The sequence below is a fragment of the Sturnira hondurensis genome, unplaced genomic scaffold (genome assembly GCF_014824575.4).
Source record: "Sturnira hondurensis isolate 20B ecotype Veracruz unplaced genomic scaffold, ASM1482457v3 Scaffold0006805, whole genome shotgun sequence".
Classification (NCBI taxonomy): Eukaryota; Metazoa; Chordata; class Mammalia; order Chiroptera; family Phyllostomidae; genus Sturnira; species Sturnira hondurensis.
This window is the reverse complement of record NW_028079436.1, coordinates 2,066,511-2,084,989: the sequence shown is the minus strand read 5'-3', so window position 1 is coordinate 2,084,989 and position 18,479 is coordinate 2,066,511. Positions and strand designations below refer to the sequence as shown.

General features: G+C 53.6%; 1 protein-coding gene across 2 annotated transcripts in view; it reads right to left on the bottom strand.

The window, feature by feature from the left end:
• The window catches only part of P4HA2 (prolyl 4-hydroxylase subunit alpha 2), a 31,556-nt gene extending 28,396 nt beyond the window's left edge, over positions 1-3,160 (bottom strand). The window contains exons 1-2 of one of the 2 annotated variants that reach the window (XM_037050507.1): positions 3,074-3,160; positions 2,373-2,542 (exon numbers count right to left, since the gene is read on the bottom strand). The gene's annotated coding sequence lies outside the window, so the exon portion shown is untranslated. Of the gene's footprint in view, positions 1-2,372; positions 2,543-2,850; positions 2,948-3,073 lie in introns of those variants that run through there. The other variant, XM_037050508.1, reaches the window with a different exon arrangement.
• Between the last annotated feature and the right edge of the window lie 15,319 nt (positions 3,161-18,479).

Here is an 18,479-nt window from a genome sequence, read left to right as displayed (position 1 = left end):
ATGGTGCTACCATTAGAACCTGCATCCCATAGGGCTGCTGTGAGGAGTGAATGAGATGACAGATGTCAGTGGACAGCCCAGCAGTGCCAGGCACAACTGATACCAGTCAGCAGCACTGAGGGTGCTGCAGGTACATCAGCAGACCTGAGGTGGCCGGCTGCCCAGCTGACCCCTGGAGAGGAAGAAGGTCCAGTCTAGGGGACAGTGAAGATGGAAACAAGGCAGAAACTGGGCCCTCTCCAGTCTCAGGAGTGCTGGAAGGGATGCAACGTTCATTCATGAGAATGGCGTTGGGCATGGCAGCACTACCGCCATTCAGGAACAGCCCTGCAAGTGGTTGGTCACTGGCTCAAACTCCCACCAAGGGAGGGACGTCTCTGGCAAAGGGCGGGGCACTGGGCCAATCCTGCAGGAGCTCAGGTATTTCTGTGTCTGCCTCCTACAAGTACAAGGCCACAGGATCACGGCCATACCCTGGCCCTCAGGAGTCCCAGGGACAGCACAGGCTACATTCTAGCAAGCACTTTGTGAAAGGGAGAGAGCAGACGCTGGTCTGTGAACAGGCTCAGACAGATCCTGTCTCAGCTGGAACACTCGCCGCCCAAACACTTAAAAAACGCTCTTCCACACTCCATCAAGTCCAGCCCATACTTTTCATTCCCCTCTGCTCTTGCCGAGATAAAAACTATCCCTCAGTTCCACATCCCCAGCACAACCCAAGCCCTAGGGGCCACCCTCCCCCTCTGCGCTAGGACAGGCCTCCATTCCTCCGAGACACTTCAAAAGTCCAAATTACTAGATGTGAGCGAGTTTTCAGGGCGACTCTCGCTCCAGCACTCTGGGCCTGCACGTGCCTGCAGCACAGCACTTCCTGCCAACGCCATCTGCATAAAATTAAACTCTGACAGATCGCAGGAGTCAGGGACACACCCACCAGCACAGCAGACACCATCAGCCAGCGTGGCCACAAATTGGGCAGGCAAAAAAGTGAGGCTCTCTCAGAAAATGAGTGGATCCCACATTCCCTCACCCCACTCATTCCTCAGGCTGCACCCTCGCAGTCTCTCCTCCCGATAAACACTCACATTCTGGGCTCCTCCCCCAGAACACGGCCAGCTGCCAGCATGAAGCAGCAATCACAGAGAGACTGTGAGCTACCCAGGGGCAAGAACAGCACTGACACCTCCTCCTCCTTCCTCATTCCAGCTTCAGGCATGTTCTAGCAGAAGCCAGGCATACAGGGGGTCCTCAAGGAATAAACAGAGATCAGCTGTGACCAGACAAACCAGCAAAGTAAGTACTCTCCTGGGCAGCCCATTTCAGAGCCTGCAGGGGGGCAGAAGGGCCTATCTAGAGCCCCAGACTAGCCGTCACCATGTGGGCCTGCTGAGCTCTCGCAGAACTACAGTAGCCCAGTATGACAGCATCTCTGGGGTGAGGCCTCCAGCCAACTCTCTCCATCCTTGCTACGTGGCTTCCTTGGCAGGGCCGCACACTGGACACGCTTGGCCATCTGCGAATAAGAAGGCACTAGAAGCAAAGGATTCACAGCCCAAAGATCTCGTGAGTAGAAGTAAACAAAGAGGCTGAGCCCAGAGGCCCAGAACCACCCAGTGAGAGAACTGCGCCCTGGGCACTTTGGGAGTAGTTTTAAGCACAAGCCGAAGGAAATCTTAGTTCATTTCACAGAGAACTAAACCATGAAATGTATTGCCCCAGATATGACATGTGCCGAGAAACAGCAGTAGCTTGCAAAAACATTCTATAACTTTTAGGTGGAGAACGGATCTCTGCAAAACCTGAGACAGTTGAGCACGCCCTAAGCAACAAAATGACATTCTCCAACCCATGTGCTCAGGGCCCCGACCTCCTGCAGGAGAGCTGTCACTGTCGGGCTTCTGTCAGGGTGCACAAGCCTTGGGTGTCACTCCACAGCAGAGGACACAAGTCTCAGTCTTGGAAGGGACTCTCATGTTCTTCTATGCCATCTGAAAGGGTGTCCAATGCAGAGGCCAGGGGCCCACCTTTGCTGTGCTGATCACTCTCAAGGTGCAAAGGTTTGCTGAGCACCCTCCACACACAGGGCGCAGTATGAGGCACTGTCCTCTCATGTGAAGCTCTGGTGGACAGGGTCCATGGGCAGCTACCCCCTAAAATGTCCCTTCCCCCACCACCCTGTTTCCACTCCAGTGCCCAGCCAGGTCTGCTCCTTCTCACACAGGCTGTTCCTCTGTCCCGGTTAGCCTTCATTCAGACTTCATCTGACCACTCCAGCTAATGAGTCACCTCCTCCAGGGAACCCTCTGGTCTGAAGCATCCTATCCTCCACCAACGACCCGCAGCCTGACGCTCCCTCCCTGCCCAGCACTCACCACACTGCTCTGGGCCTGGATTTCCCAGTCTTCCAGTCCAGTGCGTCTGCCCCACCGGGTAGCAACCCCTTCGTTTCTGACAGAGAAGGGTCCGTTTGTTGAATTACTTAACTAATTACCACAGTCTTCGCAGACGCTGAGGAAAAGCAACGCAGATTCCAAAGAGATGTCTGGAGGGGGGAGGAAAAAAAAACACTTTCTAATAAAACAGCCAGTCTTTTCATGAGCACCAAAGTGGACTTCGGTGGGTCAGGACACAGACTGCCAGCCCTTCGCCCTTTGGAGGGAGGAAGGTGGACTCACTGACACGAAGTGGACCCCCAAGGTCCGCCGACGCCCCCGCCCCACCCGCCCCGCCCGGCTGGTCTCCTACTTCGGTCGGCCAGGCCGCCCCTTCCCGGAGCGTGACAGGGCCGGGCGGCCAAGTTCCCCGCCTGGCGCGGCCGCCGAGGGGACCGGCAGGAAGGACGCCGCTGACCTCACCACCCTGAGCCCGGGGAGGGACAGGGACGGGGACGGGGACGGCGGGACAGGAACCCTGACGAGTGTACAGCCAGGGTGGAGGGCGCGGGGCTACGGCCCGGGATGCGCTGCGGCGACAGGACCCACGGCCCCGCGGGGGCAGGACGCACAGCCGGGCGCCCCCGACCCGCGCCCGAGCCCCGCGGCGAACCCGGCGGCCGAGCAGGCGCTGCGCTCACCTGGACCCACACGCTGTTCCCGGCGTTTCCAGAACCTCCCGCGGCGGCACCCGGCCCTCTCGGCGCCTCCCCCGCCCGCGGCTCCGCCCCCCGCCGCGGCCCGCCCCGCCCGCTTGAGCCGCCGCCACGTCCCCACCTCCCGCCGCGGAGCCGGCCGGGCTCTTGGCTCCGCGCCCAGAGCGCTTCGGCCAAGGGTCCCTGCCGCCTGCGACCCCGGGGGCAGGCTCGGGCCGCCGGGGCGCGCGGGAGCGGGGCGCGGGCCCCGAGCCAGGCGGGAGCCCGGGGCCGGGCGGGAGCCCGCCGCGCGCCCTTCATGCCGCCCGCCGCTGGCCGCACGTACGCCGCGCCCGCCACCCTTCGCCCGGCTCCCACCTGTGGGATTCGGCCGGCCCTCCGTCCCAGCCCCCCGGCCCTGACCCCCGCCCTCGTGCTGTGCGGGGAGCGGCCCTGGATGCTGGCTGACTCCCCGGCCTCAGCGGCCCGTTTCCTCGGCGGTCCGGCTGGGCACAGGTTCAACTACTGCCCCCTCCCCATCATCACCCCCGGCGGGTTGGGTGTCTGTAGGGGGTGAGGCGGGGTGGGGAACGTCACCCGGGGCAGGAGCCGGGTTATCAGAGGAGAGTACAGAGCAGTGGGGACGGTCCTGAGGAGGACTAGAGACCTGGTGGCCACCCCCAGGGCCAAGCTCCCAAAGGGATTCAGACTGTCCCCAGCCCCTGGGCCACGCACTGCTCCTCATTGAAGTGTAGGCCAGAGGTTGGTGGGGGAGGGGAGGGGGTGTTGGCACAGTAGGACCAACCCTTGGTTTGCCCAGACCCTGCCGTACTACGCGGGCCAAAAACAGTGGCTCCTTCAGCCCCTCAGATCTAGGAGGGAATGAAGGCAGGGATGCTGCAAACCTCAGCCAGATCTGGACCAGGCCCTGGTGGCCAGGCAGGTTCCCACGCCTGTTCTATGAACCTTCCTGGACATGAATGAGGGGAAATTCATCTGAGAATCTCATCAGGGAGTGTGCCCGGAGTGGGAGGTTCCCAGCCTCTGCCCAGGCACTGCAGGGTTGTTCCCCAGGACATGCTGTCCAAGCTGGCAGCCCAGAGCTGGGAAGGCACAAGCACACACGCAGAAATACACACAACACGTAAAATACTGAAGGATCCGCAGTTCTGGCCTGTGTCAGCCACTGGTCAGAGCTCAGCTAAACCCAAACAAAAACCTTGCATCCGTGACATCCTGGTATGCCAGCCTCGGTCCCCCCAAATCCTCCGGTCCTCTCCTCCTTCTGGGAGCTGGCTTTGTGGTCTCCTGAACGGTCAACCTCCGCCTCCCAAATGGATCCTTCCCTTGACCTGCAAACATGTTGGAGCCTGTAGCTGTAGAAAAAAACCCTCACTCAGACCCACCAGCTACTGCAGGGTTGTTCTCTTTCCCAATCACAGCAAGTTCCCCTGAAAGAGCCCTGTGTCTCCTCCTCCTCACCTCCCTCCCATTCCTCAGGCCCCTCTCTACAGCAAACCAGGTCTCAATAAGCTCTCTGTAACCTCCAAGTTCCTCAATTCAAGTCACTCTTCAGTCCTCATCTGCTGAAGCCACCACTGGTGTCCACAGGCCAGCAGCAGCCAACCACTGCCTCCCTGGAATACTCGTGTCCCTGGGTTTCCACCATCCCCTCTGGCCATCTCGGCCCAGGCTTCTCCCCACCTGCCCCCCAAGCACATTCTCCTCTCCCCTTCTCCCCACTAGTCAGTGAAGGTGGGAGTTCCTCAAAGCTCAAGCCCAGCGTTTTCCTCTTTTTAATTGCTTCCTCTGCACAGATGACTCACACATTTCCCTCTCTGCGCTCCCCCTGACTCCTGGGCTGCAGGCGCCTAGAACAGACTATGCAGTCTATGCCTCCACCTGAGTGTCCACAGGCCCTGAGTCCATGCTCTCTCCCCTTTCCCCTCCACACCTCTCATTTTCCCCGCTGCACTGAAGGAGCCACACCCCACCCATGGGTTCCCTGACCAGAAGTCTGGGAGTTATGCCTCCTGCCTCACCCTAGACCCTGTCCTTCCATATCCCACAGCCAGTTTAGGGTTTAGGGAACCCTACTACCTAAACCTCTCTCAAATCCGTCCATTCTGGCCCCTTCTATTGCACAGATTGCAACAGTTTCCTAGCTGGCTCCTCCCTCCACCCTCGTTTCCTCCCACCTCCCCTCCACTCTGCAGCAACACTGATGGCCTCAAAATGCAGCCGAGAACCCGTCACTCACAGCTCAGTGAACGGCACTGGCCTTTGGAACCCCTAACAGTGGTCTGTGAGGCCCCCCGCTCAGCTCTCTAGCTACACAGACCTTCCTCCGGTGCCTTCCACTGGCTATTCTCCTTCCCTCCCAGGCCTTGACCATGCTGTTATCCTGTATAGAAAAATTTCCTTCCTCCCCAACTGAACCCTTCTGACTCCCTCAGAGGGATTTTCCTCACCTCCCCGAGCAGGTCAGAACCTCCTAGAACAATCTCTTAGGCCTGTGTGCTTTGTAAGATTTGCCACTGTTGATGTAGTTGAATGATTGTTTGATTGATAGCTACCCTCCACCACCACCCCACCCCCCCACTGGCCTGGGAGTCCGGGAGCACGTAAGTTCTGTGCGGTTTTGTCTGCCATCACCCCCCCACCCCCCCCAACAAACAGGCGCTTGATGCCCCCGTGAAAGGACAGTGGTCTCCCTCATGCCTCGTTCCACACAGCGATGGCCAAAGGCCCAATGATGGCCCCCGTAGTGCCTCAGAGTCTGGGACCCTGCTCACTCTCGTGTCTGCATCTTCTCCTCGCCAATAATGATACTTTTCATCAAATGTAGGTCCCACGGGGGTCATGAGAATGATGTCATTTCATGACGTCCTTAACATTGTTGTCTGGCGAAGTCCCTTTTTTCAAATACGGTCAGGTTCACAGGGCACAGGTATCAGGACATGGACAGAGCTTTCGAGGGGGCATCATTCACGCACTACACCCAACATTCCTTCCTGCCCTGCACGGGCTACGGGGTCCCTGTGCATCTATGACTCTTGGTTCCGAACGCCTGGCCCATTGCAGACATGCATAACCTCTTCTTTGCGGCCACTCGACAAGTGAGCTCATTGGCTCTCCCCACACCCTACCCTGCACCACCCTGATGCTTCTGCTCCAGCATGTCCCTCCCCTCAGGAGGTGAATCTGGCCCCTCCCAGACATGCCCACATCCCCCACAATGTGCCCCCACTGAAGGTCTCACCTGCAGGGTCTCAATCCAGGGCACCAGCGTGGCTCACCTAGACCACCCATCCTGTCCCCCAGCTCCTGCTCAGCTCCCTCTGCCCGTCCTGCAGGCCACAGGCACCGTGGCATTTTTACAATGTGATCTGTCCCTGTCATTCCCATACAGGGCCCTCAAAGGTGTCCCTGCCCCCAGGGTAGACACAGATCTAACGGGGGCCCTCAGTCCCCTCATCCAGCCCTGATGGCCGCGCTCACCATGCACAACCTCACACTCGGGACTCCAGCACCCTGGGCATCTTGCAGTTAGTTCCCTGGCCTTGACCATGTCATTCTTCCTGCCCCCACAACCTTCCTTTCCCCAAAGGGGCTCCTGTGGAAGCCCAGGCCCAGCCTGAGCCAGGTTCCCACACAGACCCCAGGGCGCACGTCGGTGAACTGCAGGCGTGCAGCCTGATCTCATCCATGTCTGCTCCCTCCCCCTCCCTGCCTGCCCTAGTGTGGGGGCCTGCCTCGGTCCTGCTCCTCCCTGTGTCTCCAGCTCTAGCACAGGGCCTGGCACCCAGGACCTGGACAGGGGGTGGGCAACAAAGGTGCAGAGAGGGAGGGAGGGAGGCGGGATGTACACCCAGCACCACCGTGGCCTCCAGCAGACCTCGCTAAGCAAACCTCTGTGTGTCACTTCAGAACAAACTGCCACCTTGAACAGCCAGGCCACAGTCCTTTCCCCAAAACCATGGTGGAACAAAGCCACACCTCCCTTCTGGTTACAACTCCACTGTGTCCCTTCTGCATTCGCTCCAGAAGCATTTGCTGGGGGCAGTTGAGGCCCCAGTGGGGGTTCAGGACCAGGAATGCCACAGAAGCTCCTGGCGTGGGGACACCAGCAGGAGAGCAGAGGCCCCCAGTACCCTTGTCCGGGAGGGAGGGCCCAGGCCTTTCCAGCCAGGGAGGCTGCTCCAGGAGCTGCTGCCTGCTGAGTCCCGGTCCCAGAGACTCAGGCCCAGATTCAGGCTCAGGGACCGGCTGCCACCTTTTCCCTAGTGCAGCCAAGAGTCTTGCCAATCGAGGCCCTGCCCCCAAGCCGTCCCTAAGTGACGTCACTGGCTGATTACCTCTCAAGGAAGGCTAGACTTGTCTCCCTGCCACCTCCGTCCTGAGGGAAGGGCCAAGTGTCTCTCCAGAAGGGATGGCCAAGAAATATCTGTGCTGGGCAAACAGGTCACTGAGGGAATGGGAGGGCAGGTGGGCTACAGGTCTTCCCTCTGCACAGACTCCTCACCTGCCCTGCCCTGCCCCGCCCCTGCCTCACTCACCTGGGACCCCTCCCTGGAATGGAGGGATGGGTGGGTGGGCTCCATTGCTCCGCACTGAGGCCCACCTCACCTGGATACCTCTTGTGGGCCCTGGCTGCCACCACAGTAGCAGGAGGCCTGGCCAGGCTCTGTGAGCATTGAGTCCCTGCATGGAGCTCCCCAGGGCACAGTCCCAGGATTAACCAACGCTGCCCAGAGGGAGCTGTGTTTGTTGACCCTACACCCAGCAGCAGCACACTCAGCACATGGCTGTTCTCAGGACTACAAGACCAACCCTCCCCTCCAGGCCCCTCCCCTTAGGGACTGAAGAAAAGCTAGGTGTGTGACAACTGACCCTGGGCTCTGACTCAAGGCCAAGGACAGAGAACAGGAGGTGCAGCTTGAGTGGAGCCACCTAGTGGTGGCCCTGCTGCTTCAGGATGAGGGCCTCCAGGCTAGTCTGGTCTCAGAGCCTGGTGCAGGACCCTGGAAAGGAAGAGAATCTAGCAGCATGCCCAGGAGCCTTCGGGGCCAGCCCTGAACAGGGCCAAGTGTGTCCCCAGAGACTGGACCCCCCCCAAATGCTTGAGCCCATTTGGTGAATGCAGAAGATAAGCCTGGCCCCACAGGATGGCCACAGGTACCCTCCCAGCGGCATCCACCAGGGACCCTGCAGACTGTGGAGCCAGCCTACGCTGGGCTGTCATTATGGGGTGGAGAGGGCTGGTCCCTGCCCTTGGGAGCTATAATTACCCAGCGGGACCAGGCAGGCCCTCAGGGCAGAGACCTGGCCTCCCTTCCTAACCATGACCTCCTGCCTTCCTCCTGGGCAGGAAGTTTCTGGGCAGGTGCAAATGCCTGGAGGGTGGGGCGTTAGGTAGGTGTGGTGCTTACAAGTCCTGGTATTTTGATGCATGGAGTGCAAAGCATCTTTTAAAAATCATTACCACCACAATACAGAAGACCCCTTCTCTCCCGGCCCATCTCTCCTTCCCCAGCCTTGAGCCCAAATAGGGCCTCGGGGGCATGAGAAATGGGTGAGGATGAGGTGAGGGTGGGGGATAACTATTGGACATCTGACTTAGCTACCGTTTCAAAGGCTGTGAGTTCAGTGGTTTCACTACTTTGGGGGGTCTTGTCAAAATGTCAGGAAGCCAGGAGAAGCGAGGACAGGGGAGAAATGGGGGTGAGGCTGCCAGGGTCCCAGGGGCAAATTGCGGATTTCTCCTGGACTATACACAAAAGGGCTTAGACTGGAGGCTGGGGGCGGCGAGAGGCACCCTGGCATTGGGCCAGGGAGGAGCAGGATCCTATCGATGAGGGTTTAGGAAGAGCCCCTGCCTGCCTACTGTGGGGGCGGGGTGGGGCAGAGAAGGAGGAGAGGAGCCTGGAGTTGAGCAGGAGGGGCTGCTGCCCAGTGGAGACAAGAGCTGCTGGAGGCCTGGCCTGGGGCGCGACGGTGCATTTGGGGAGAAGTCAGTAGCGAGGAGGTGCTATGTGTCCACTCACTCACTCACCCATTCATCCAGCAAACACTGAATGCTCCGGCTCCCACGCCCCCACCCCATCCTGAGCTCCCTCTTGGAGATGAGGCCCTCCCCTCCCCTTTGGCTCCCTCTGTACTGTCTCCCGGAGCAGACCCTGCGGAAGGCAGTCAGTGCAGCCCCACAGTGCAAGCTGCTCCCCCAGAGAGTGCACCCACATGCTGCAGGGATCTAGACAGACTTGAAATCCCAATCAGGGCATCTGGTTTCCTCAGTCATCTCCTACCATTACAAGGAGCCTGCCCGTGTAGTGATGGTCCCCCAGTACCACCAGGCCCCCCAAACCCCATTTCCCACTTCCTCTTGCTACAGTGACATGTGTTTGCAAGTCCCCCTATATTCTCTTTGGAGTGAGGCGGTGAGTCAATCCATCCGTGAGTGACCCCCCACCCAGTCAAGTTGTGCAAATTCTGCCCTGCACAAGCCTGGGACTCCACGCCCATCACAGACAGTGCAGAATTCCATGCCCATCACAACTCGCCGGTCGGTGAACGTAAAGTGCCCTGGAAATGGGATGTCCTTGCTCACTTGTTCAGAACCACTCCCTCCACATAATCACAGGAGCTTGTCTTTTGGGGGATGCCAAGCTCGCAGCCCCCACTGTGGGCTCTCTCCTGCCTGTACCAGCTCTGGCTGCGGCTCTGACTCCACCATCCCTTGAGTAGACACTGTCATTGAACTTGCTGGGGATCCCTGTCTCCTCGCCTGTGGGGCACTGCCCAGGACTCTGACCCATCCAGGGAGGCCAGGGCACTCCTGCCTCCGGGGGGTGTCCGGCACGCTGCACCTCACTGATGTCCATTTTATACTGGCCCAGGAAGAATGTGGCCTGAGCCACAGTTGACTAGTTTCCATGACACAAGTTTACATCTACTTGCAGTTAATGTCGATACTTTTCTCCTGTGTAGCTTTCTCCATGTTTCCCTGTCTGCAGCAGTGGCAGGAACCTGTGAGAAGCTTAATAGTCACTGTGCCTCTAATGCCTAACAGACAGAACAATGGGGCCCACCATCATCCTTGGGATCCTGACCCACTGGACACACAGGGGCCCACAGAGGCACACAGGTGGGGGTGCGTGGGGAGCTGCTGGGACTTCACTCCTCACATGAGGAGGAGGAAGTTCTCTGCTCTCTATTCTGGCTCTGCCCTTCACCGTGACCCAGAATCAGAACATGGTGTTATTTGAACCAGAACCTGACCATGTCCCTGACCCTGAACCAGTCAGCTGAGGTTTGCAATCAGGAAAGTGTCCACCTCCACCGTCTGCAGGAGTCAGAGCCCTGAGGGAAGCAGGGATGGCTGGGACAGGGCATCTCCCTGGCTGAAGCGTGAGTGACCGGCATAGTTAAGGGTAGACATCTCCACTTTCCTGCCATGGCTGGGCCCTCAGACTGTCCTGAGCGTCAGTCACCTTGGGAGCAAGCAGTGCCCTCTGACCCCAACAGTCACCCAACAGCTCCATGCCAGCCTGACCCCTGCCCTCATCAAGACTTGGGGTGTTTTTTTGCACTCCATCCCGGGACACCTGGAGTTATGTGTGTTCCAGGGAAAGACTGCGATCATTTGGGGGCAATTCTGCTGCGGCCCTGGTCCTGCCAGGCTGTATCTGCAAAGGTGAGTACGGCCAGCAGAGAGCGCACGGAGCCCGCCGAAGGGAGCCAGTCGGAGGAGCGTCCCCAACCTACGGGAAGAGCCCGGCCGGGTCCTGGGCCTGGCCCCTCCTACCGGCCAAGGTGTAGCTGAGACCTCTGCCTGTAGTTCCTAAGCGCGAGCGACTGAGGCAGATAGAGGTGTTTACCGGGCCGCAGGGAAGCAGTGGGGAAGGCAGGGAGGATGCTGGGAGGGTCGCGGGTGATGACGGGGCCTTCGCAGCCGGTTGTCCTGCAGCCTTGGGGGAGAACGACCACCCACAGGCCAGGGGATGGCAGAGGCACCGGCTGCTTCAGTGGCTCTCCTGGCTCCTGCTGAGATGCGACCCTATAGACCGAGGCTGCCGAGAGGGAAAGAGCAGCCCTCGCCTACGTTTCTCCTGTGACTGGCAGCTGAGCGAGGAGCCCTCGCCCTGTCCACGTGTAACCTAGCCCTTGGACGGTGTCCTCGGTGTGGGATGGCTTCTGCTCGCCTCTTCGGGCCCCTGGCTGCACACCTGCACCGGCAACGTCAACAGGATCTCCTGTCCTGCGACTTCCGGTTGGGGTCACAATGAAGGGGCAGCGCCAAGGAAAGATCAGCCAAAGGAAGGGTCACGCCAGGGAAGCTGCCTAAGCGCGCACCAGAGAGCCCCGGCTGCGTGACCCGTGTGGCCTCTGTCCTGGCCTCAGGACTGTGACCCCGCTACCCTGGAAGGGCTTCCACTCTGGATCAGTCAGCTCGAGGCCTCACCCTCTCTGTCAGTCCGTGAACGCTGGCGGACACCCTCTCTGCTCAGGCCTGGGTGTCCAGGGACACGACTGGAGGATCTGACAAGATCGCCTCCAACTGGGCACACGGGATACTTGCAGGGCAGGGTAACAAAGGGAGCTGGGACCCAGGTGAGGAAACCGGACTGGGGGAGGGAGGCTGCGGGAGGGGCTTCTCCCTTGCAGAGTGGTCAGTTGAGGCGGGTGGGGTGAAGGTCTCCCCCAGGAGTTGGCCAGGGGGTCCTTGGGGGTCTGGGAGACAGAAGGAGCAAAGCCTGGGTGCAGGAATGGCTAACTCACAGGGAGGCCTGGGGTAGCCAGGTGGGGCCTCACTGCACCGCCCCCACTCCCCAAGAGCCAGCACCTCCTGTTTGCACTCCACAGAAGCCCCAGCAGGAGTCCCGTGGCAGGAGCGGCCAGCGCCACTGTGAACTTTGGTTTCAACATTTCCTTATGAAGAGGTAATTAGCATACAGTAAACTCCACATGTCTTGATACACAGCTCAATGTGATTTGCACACTTGCAAATTCCGCAACCACCACCCTGATCAAGGTACAGGCCACATCATGGTCCACCCATCCTCCCCAGGGACCACTCTGCTTTCTTCTTTCACCTCTGGTTACTTTTGTCAGCTTGTGGACTGTATAGAAGGGAAATTACACATTCCATGCTTTTGTGTCTGCTTCTAATACTCAACATTATGACTGTGATGCCGTTGCTGATGGTACATCCTTCTAGTTCCTCCCTGTTAGAATTCCATAGTTTGAATACACCACAATCAACCATTCCGTTGCTGGTGGGCATTTGAATTGTCTCCAGTTCTCAGTTATTTCGAATTAAACTGTTTTTGCATGTGTTTGTACACGTCTTCCAGTGGCAACAAGCACTCATTGATGTAGCGTAGAAGCCCAGGTCGTGGGGTATGCATGTATTTAGCCAGAGCAGTTACTTCCCACCACTTTTCTGGATGGCCGCCCCGCATCACACTCCCAGCAGCGGTGCATGAGGGCTCCAGCTGCTCCTTGTCTCTGCCAATGTTGGGTATCATTACCCTTTTCAACTTCACTCATTCAGGTGGCAGTGGAGCAGTTGCTCATTGTATTTTCAATAATATTCCCTGGTGACTAGTTATTCTGAGCCTCGTTCATGTGTTTATTGGCTGTTTCTTATGGCACGTCTGTTCCGTGTTTGTCCATTTTTCTGTGGGGTGTTCTGCATTTTTCTTACTGATTTGTAGTCTATGTAGATTCTGGATATAAATCTTCTGTTGGATAAAATTCCCTCTCAGTCTGTGACTGGACTTTTCATTTCCTCAGTAATGTCTTTCAGTGAACAAAGGCTCTGAATTTTTATCAGTGCAATATACCAATACGTTGTTTTTTGATTAGTGCTTTCTATGGCCCATTTAAGAAAGCTTTGCCTCTCCAGAGGTCATGAAATATTCTCCCACGGTTTCTCTACCAGTTTCGTTGTTGTAGCTTGCATACTTGGGCCTATCGTCCATGTCACAGGAATTTTGTTCCTGACGTAATGGGCGGTCAAGGTTCAAATGGATGTCCCACTGACCCGGGACCATTTATGGAGGGGGCCATCCTCGCGCCACTGAAACGCGGTGGCGCCTTTGCTTTAAATCAGCAGACTGGATGGATGTGCGCTTGTTCTGCATTTTTCTCCTCTATCAGCTTGTCTGTAGGCACTCTTTTTTCTTTGTCTAGAAGTTTCCCTAGGGATCCCATATGTAAACCCAACTTACTAGGGTCTATGGATTAAATTAGAACGTTCCTCATTGCCCGAACAATGCAAGAAATTTACAACAGATGAACTCCATTTAATCCTTCCCACCCTCTGTGCTGTCGCCATTGTATATTTTAAAGTCCACAGGTGTTTAAACTCTACAATACAGTGTTATGAAATGATACACTGCCATTCTATACAGTCCATATTTATTTATTCTACCCTCATATTAAACCTTTCTGATGTTATTCAATTCTTGTAATTCCATGTTTTTATGTGGGATTGTTTTCCTTTAGTATTTTTTGTAATGAAGTTCTACCGGTAACAAATTCAGCCTTGGTTGGTCAAAAATGTCTTTATTTTGCCTTCGCTTTTGAAGGATATTTTTACTGAGTAAGGCATTCTATGTTGTTAGGTTTCTTCTTTCTGTAATTTAAAGATGTCATTCCATTGTCCACTAATTCCATCATTTCTTTTGAAGAGAGAGTTGACTGTCTTATAATGGCTCCCTTAAAAGTAGCCTGTTCATCTACCCTCTGACTGCTCTTAAGATTTTTTTCTTTGTTTTTCAGAAGTTTGACTATGATGCACCTATGTGTAGTTCTCTTTGTATTTATCTTACTTAGGGGTTTGTTTTGCTTTGTTTTTTTTTAGCTCTTTGAAACTGTAGGTTGATATCTTTTCTGGATTTTGGAAAATTCTTTACTACAGCCTCTTCTAATATCGCTGTTTTTTAATCATCTCTTTCTGGGATACCAATTATACGCACATTAGTATGCCTGACAGTGCCTGACAGTTCCTCACATGCCTCTTATTCCCTCCTATCTTTGCTCTTTTCTTTTTATTTCACCCGTGTGTTGTAGTTTGGATAGTTTATAGTTAACTACCCTATCCTCTGCTATGCCCCTTCTGCTTTAAACCTATATTATGAGTTCTTCATTTCAGACATTTTGTATTTGGTTTCAGTTGTATATGCCAATTTCATTCTCTTTTATATATAGCAATGTTGTGTTTAAGTCCTCCGGCTTTTCACCTATTTAGTCCTTTCCTTCTAAGTTCTCACGTGTTTTAGTTATGATCATTTGAAGTTCCTCGTTTCTGAAACACCTGTGGGTATATCTTCATCATTTATCTTTTTTCTTGATTGTCCTACATTTTAGCACGTCTCATAATTTTATATCGAAGGAAGTGCGTTTGGGTAATGTTACCTTCGACCAGTGGAAGTGGATTACATTGTCTCCCGGCAGGCGGGACACGGACTGACAGACCTTATTCCTGCCAAGGGCCGGTTTCATGCTGTGTTTTAGCTGGTTCAGTTGCTCCTTTTGTCCTCGGGAATAACCGCTTTCCAAGATGTGGCCCTCTCTCCTAGGGGGCCACTCTCCCGGGACTCGGCTGAAAGCCTGGGTGGTTACCAAGCCTCTCCACCTGGGCAGGCCTTCAATACAATTTGTCACCCATGCATTTAGTCACCGCTCACATCTCTGCTTAGTTCTCTAGTCTCCAAGCTGCTGTTTATAATTAGGCCAATAAGTCCAGAGGAATGTGTATGCAGTCACTGGGCTCCTTCTCTGTGGTTTTCTCCTCCCAAAGTTCGCCCTCCCCCCAAAGTTCCAGCCTCTTCGGCATCCCTGAACTCCGACCCCTGCAACTCAGTCTGGTAAGATGCCTGCTTTCTTTCTGGTCCGTGTCCCCCAGCCCCAGCCCCAACAACAGTGTGGGAGAGGACCCCAGGGAGAAAGTCAGGAAACGTGGAGCTCACCCAGGTTATTCCCTTCCCTCAAGGACCACAGTCCTTCGATTCTTAGCTCTGTCAGATGTTCTCCAATGCCTCCGAGGACTTGTTTTATAGTTTGTCCAACGTTTATAGTTTTCCTCAGCAGGGAGATTAGTCTGACATGACCTAACATCATAAGCAGAACCGGAAGGCGTTTTCAGTCCCATCCTAATGGCAGGTTAGAGAGAACTGCAGAGGCGACCCCACGGGCCCAGCAGCTTTCGGCCGAAGCCGAGCTCCTCAGAAGCGCGTCATGCTAGGTTCACAGCCTGAGTCAGGGCTCCCTGATTCCCTTTCCTATCCTTTTTCCTTGGAACTTTTACTGTGTTCCAGTCATGACTGAGTAATTGGTCATAAACTTACCTCCCCACCATAAACAACTGTAAAACTAGATAAAAGATGTATACCAACTGATTTCAGGCACTGGACATGAAATAGCCTTGCTCCTTGACAGAAAGGAAACACGCGAGGTGAATTCCATGTTCGGAATGCTCTTTACCTGGTGCAGTTGCCAAATTGTGGCCAAGGGGAGAGGACCCAAAGTGAGCGCTGGTCGCACTGGGTGGAGGAAACCGAGACTAGAGACAGAGGCTGTGAGGAGGCTGAGCTTTCGGAGCAGGGTATCACCAATGAGGGGGCTGCATGGAGACGGAGCTCCAGGACTCTGCCTAGAGGTCCCCCTGAGGCTTCATGTAAGTTGCCCTTGTGCGGGGCAAGAAAACACAAGGCCTCAGGGATTACAAACTCTTGGTCTGTGAGCTGATGGGACTTCACAGGACGCGTAGTGCAGAGAGCCCGTCTGGCCGGCCAGCATGGAGAGACCTTGCTGAAAACCCAGAGCATCTCATAGAAATCTTAGAGAGCTTAGGAACAGAGCTACTCCAGCCCTACAGTGTGTGACGCTTTCCACCTGCCCTAGTAAAGCCCACACTCAGCCTCAGCAGAACCAAATTAAACACCGAGTAAGAGCGCTCTCTAAACAAGACGGCACAGCCTAGGGTCTCAACGACGTGCATTGCCCAGCATCCAATTAAGTATCCCCAGACCTGTTAAGAAACAGGAAAGTATGACCCGTAGTCGGAAGCAAAACTAATAAATAGAAACAGACCCAGGGATAACACAGGTATTGGAATTAGCAGATGAAGACTTCAAAACAGCTATTATAGGTACATGCAAGAATTTTAAACAGTACCATGCATATAATAAATAAATAGATAAGCCATTGTGGCAGGAAATGGAAACTATAAAAAAAGAGTGAGTGGAAATTATAGAACTGGAAAACATCTATACAAAACGAAAATTTTACTATGTGGGCTTAACAGCGGGCTGGACACTGTGGAAGGAAAGTTCAGTGAGCTTGAAGTGAAGGCAATAGAAACCATCTCAATGAACACACAGAAATAAAAATACCTGGAAAATGTGACCAAAGCCTCAGTGAAATGATCTTGAAACAATGTCAAGCAATCTAATATACATAAAATTTAAGTCCCAGAAAGATATAGAAGAAAGAAGTCAAGGTAAATAAAAAAGACTGATTCTCAGTCTTAAAAAAGACTGATTTCATTTTAAAAATTAACTCATCTCCCCCCAAAAACTTAGGGTTATAATATGTATTCCAAACAGACTAAGTACAAAGAAAACCACATCCAGACATAGCATCATCAAATATCTTAAATCCAGAGAACACGTTAAAAACAATGAAAGAGCACACACACACACACACACACACACACACACACATTACATTAAGAGGAGCAACCATAAGAAGCACCATTTACCTCTCATCAGAAGTAACGGAAGCCATCCTGGCCGGGTGGCTCAGTTGGTCGGAGCATTGTCCATACAGCCAGAGGTGACAGATCCAATCCCAGTCAAGGCACATACCTAAGTTGCGGGTTCCATCCCCGGTTGGGTGCAACCAAGCAATGATTCTTTCTCCACCTTTTTCTCCAAAATCAATAACTGTGTCCTCAGGTGAGGATTTAAAAAAAAAAAAGTAATGCAAGCCAGAAAACGTGGAAACATGGAATGATATATTGAATGTGCTTTGAAAAAAATATCAACCTAGTAGTAGTCTTTATCCAGAGAGATGGTCTTTCAAAAGACAATGAGAAATAAAGATATTTTCAGATTAAAACTTTAAAAGCTGAGAGAGTTCATTGCCGGTGGACCTACACTACTGGGAATGTTAAAGGCAGTTCTTAAGGCTAAAGGGCCGTTCTTAAGGCTATGGAAATCTAGCTCTAAACAACCAGTAGCAGTAGATATAATAAGTCAATTTAAAATACGTATTCTTGTTTCCTAAATTATTTACAAGACCACTGACTGTTTAACAGCAAAACTAAGAACAACGCATTATGGAGTCCCTACGCTGTGGAGGAGTAAGCACATGACAACACAGGAAGCAAGTGACAACATAGGGAGCAAGTGACAACACAGGGAGCAAGTGACAACACAAGGAGCAAGTGGCAGACATCACCGTAAGGCATCGACAGTCCATGAGACACGGCATTTTTCTTTTTCCTCTCATCTTTGCTTTCCATTTTCTTATCTTCACTTCTCCAGTTTCAAATACAACACAAATCTATTTGCATAACATTAGAACAATGTAGAAACACATAACCTAGCAAAGGTAAATGGTTCAATATATTTATTATCCCTAGCAAAAACAGCTATCAACAGTTTTCAGTACATTTCTCTGAGATCTTTAAAATCTACTTGTGGCGAAAGAGTATATTAAAAGTACTGATTGTGATAAAAAGATACTTACTGTAGAATTCTTTACCTATATTGTCTCCCAGCCCTTTTCTGAGTTAAGTACATGAATACTTTATGAAAACACACTGCTAAAACTGAAACACAGATCTTGAATCAACTTGAAATTCATTATATAATCTGGTGACTTATACAGCGTATAGGGTTACGTATGTTGTGCAGATGAAAACTGGCTCCAACTTGGGTCATTGAACTGACCACTCTCCATCCTCTGTATGGAGGTGTTTCCTTCCTCACAGGCTACGAACTCTCTCTTGTTTGACTGACACAACTGCCTCTTTGCAGCTCCCAACACACTTTTTTTTGCTGGCCTTTTTAAAAAAATATTTTATTGATTATGCCATTATAGTTGTTCTAATTCCCCTCCTTCGAATTGCACACCCCTCCCCCACCATTCTCCCCCTTTAGTTTATGTCCACATGTCACAGGTTCTTTAGATTCTACATTTCCCATACTATTCTCGCTCTCCCCCCTATCTATTTTCTACCTACTGTCTATGCTACTTATTCCTTGTACCTTCTCCCCCCTTCTCCCACTCCCCTGTTGCTAACACTCCATGTGATCTCCATTTCTGTGGTTCTGCTCCTAATCTAGCTGACTTCTTAGTTTGCTTTTGTTTTAGGTGTGGTTATTAATAACTGTGA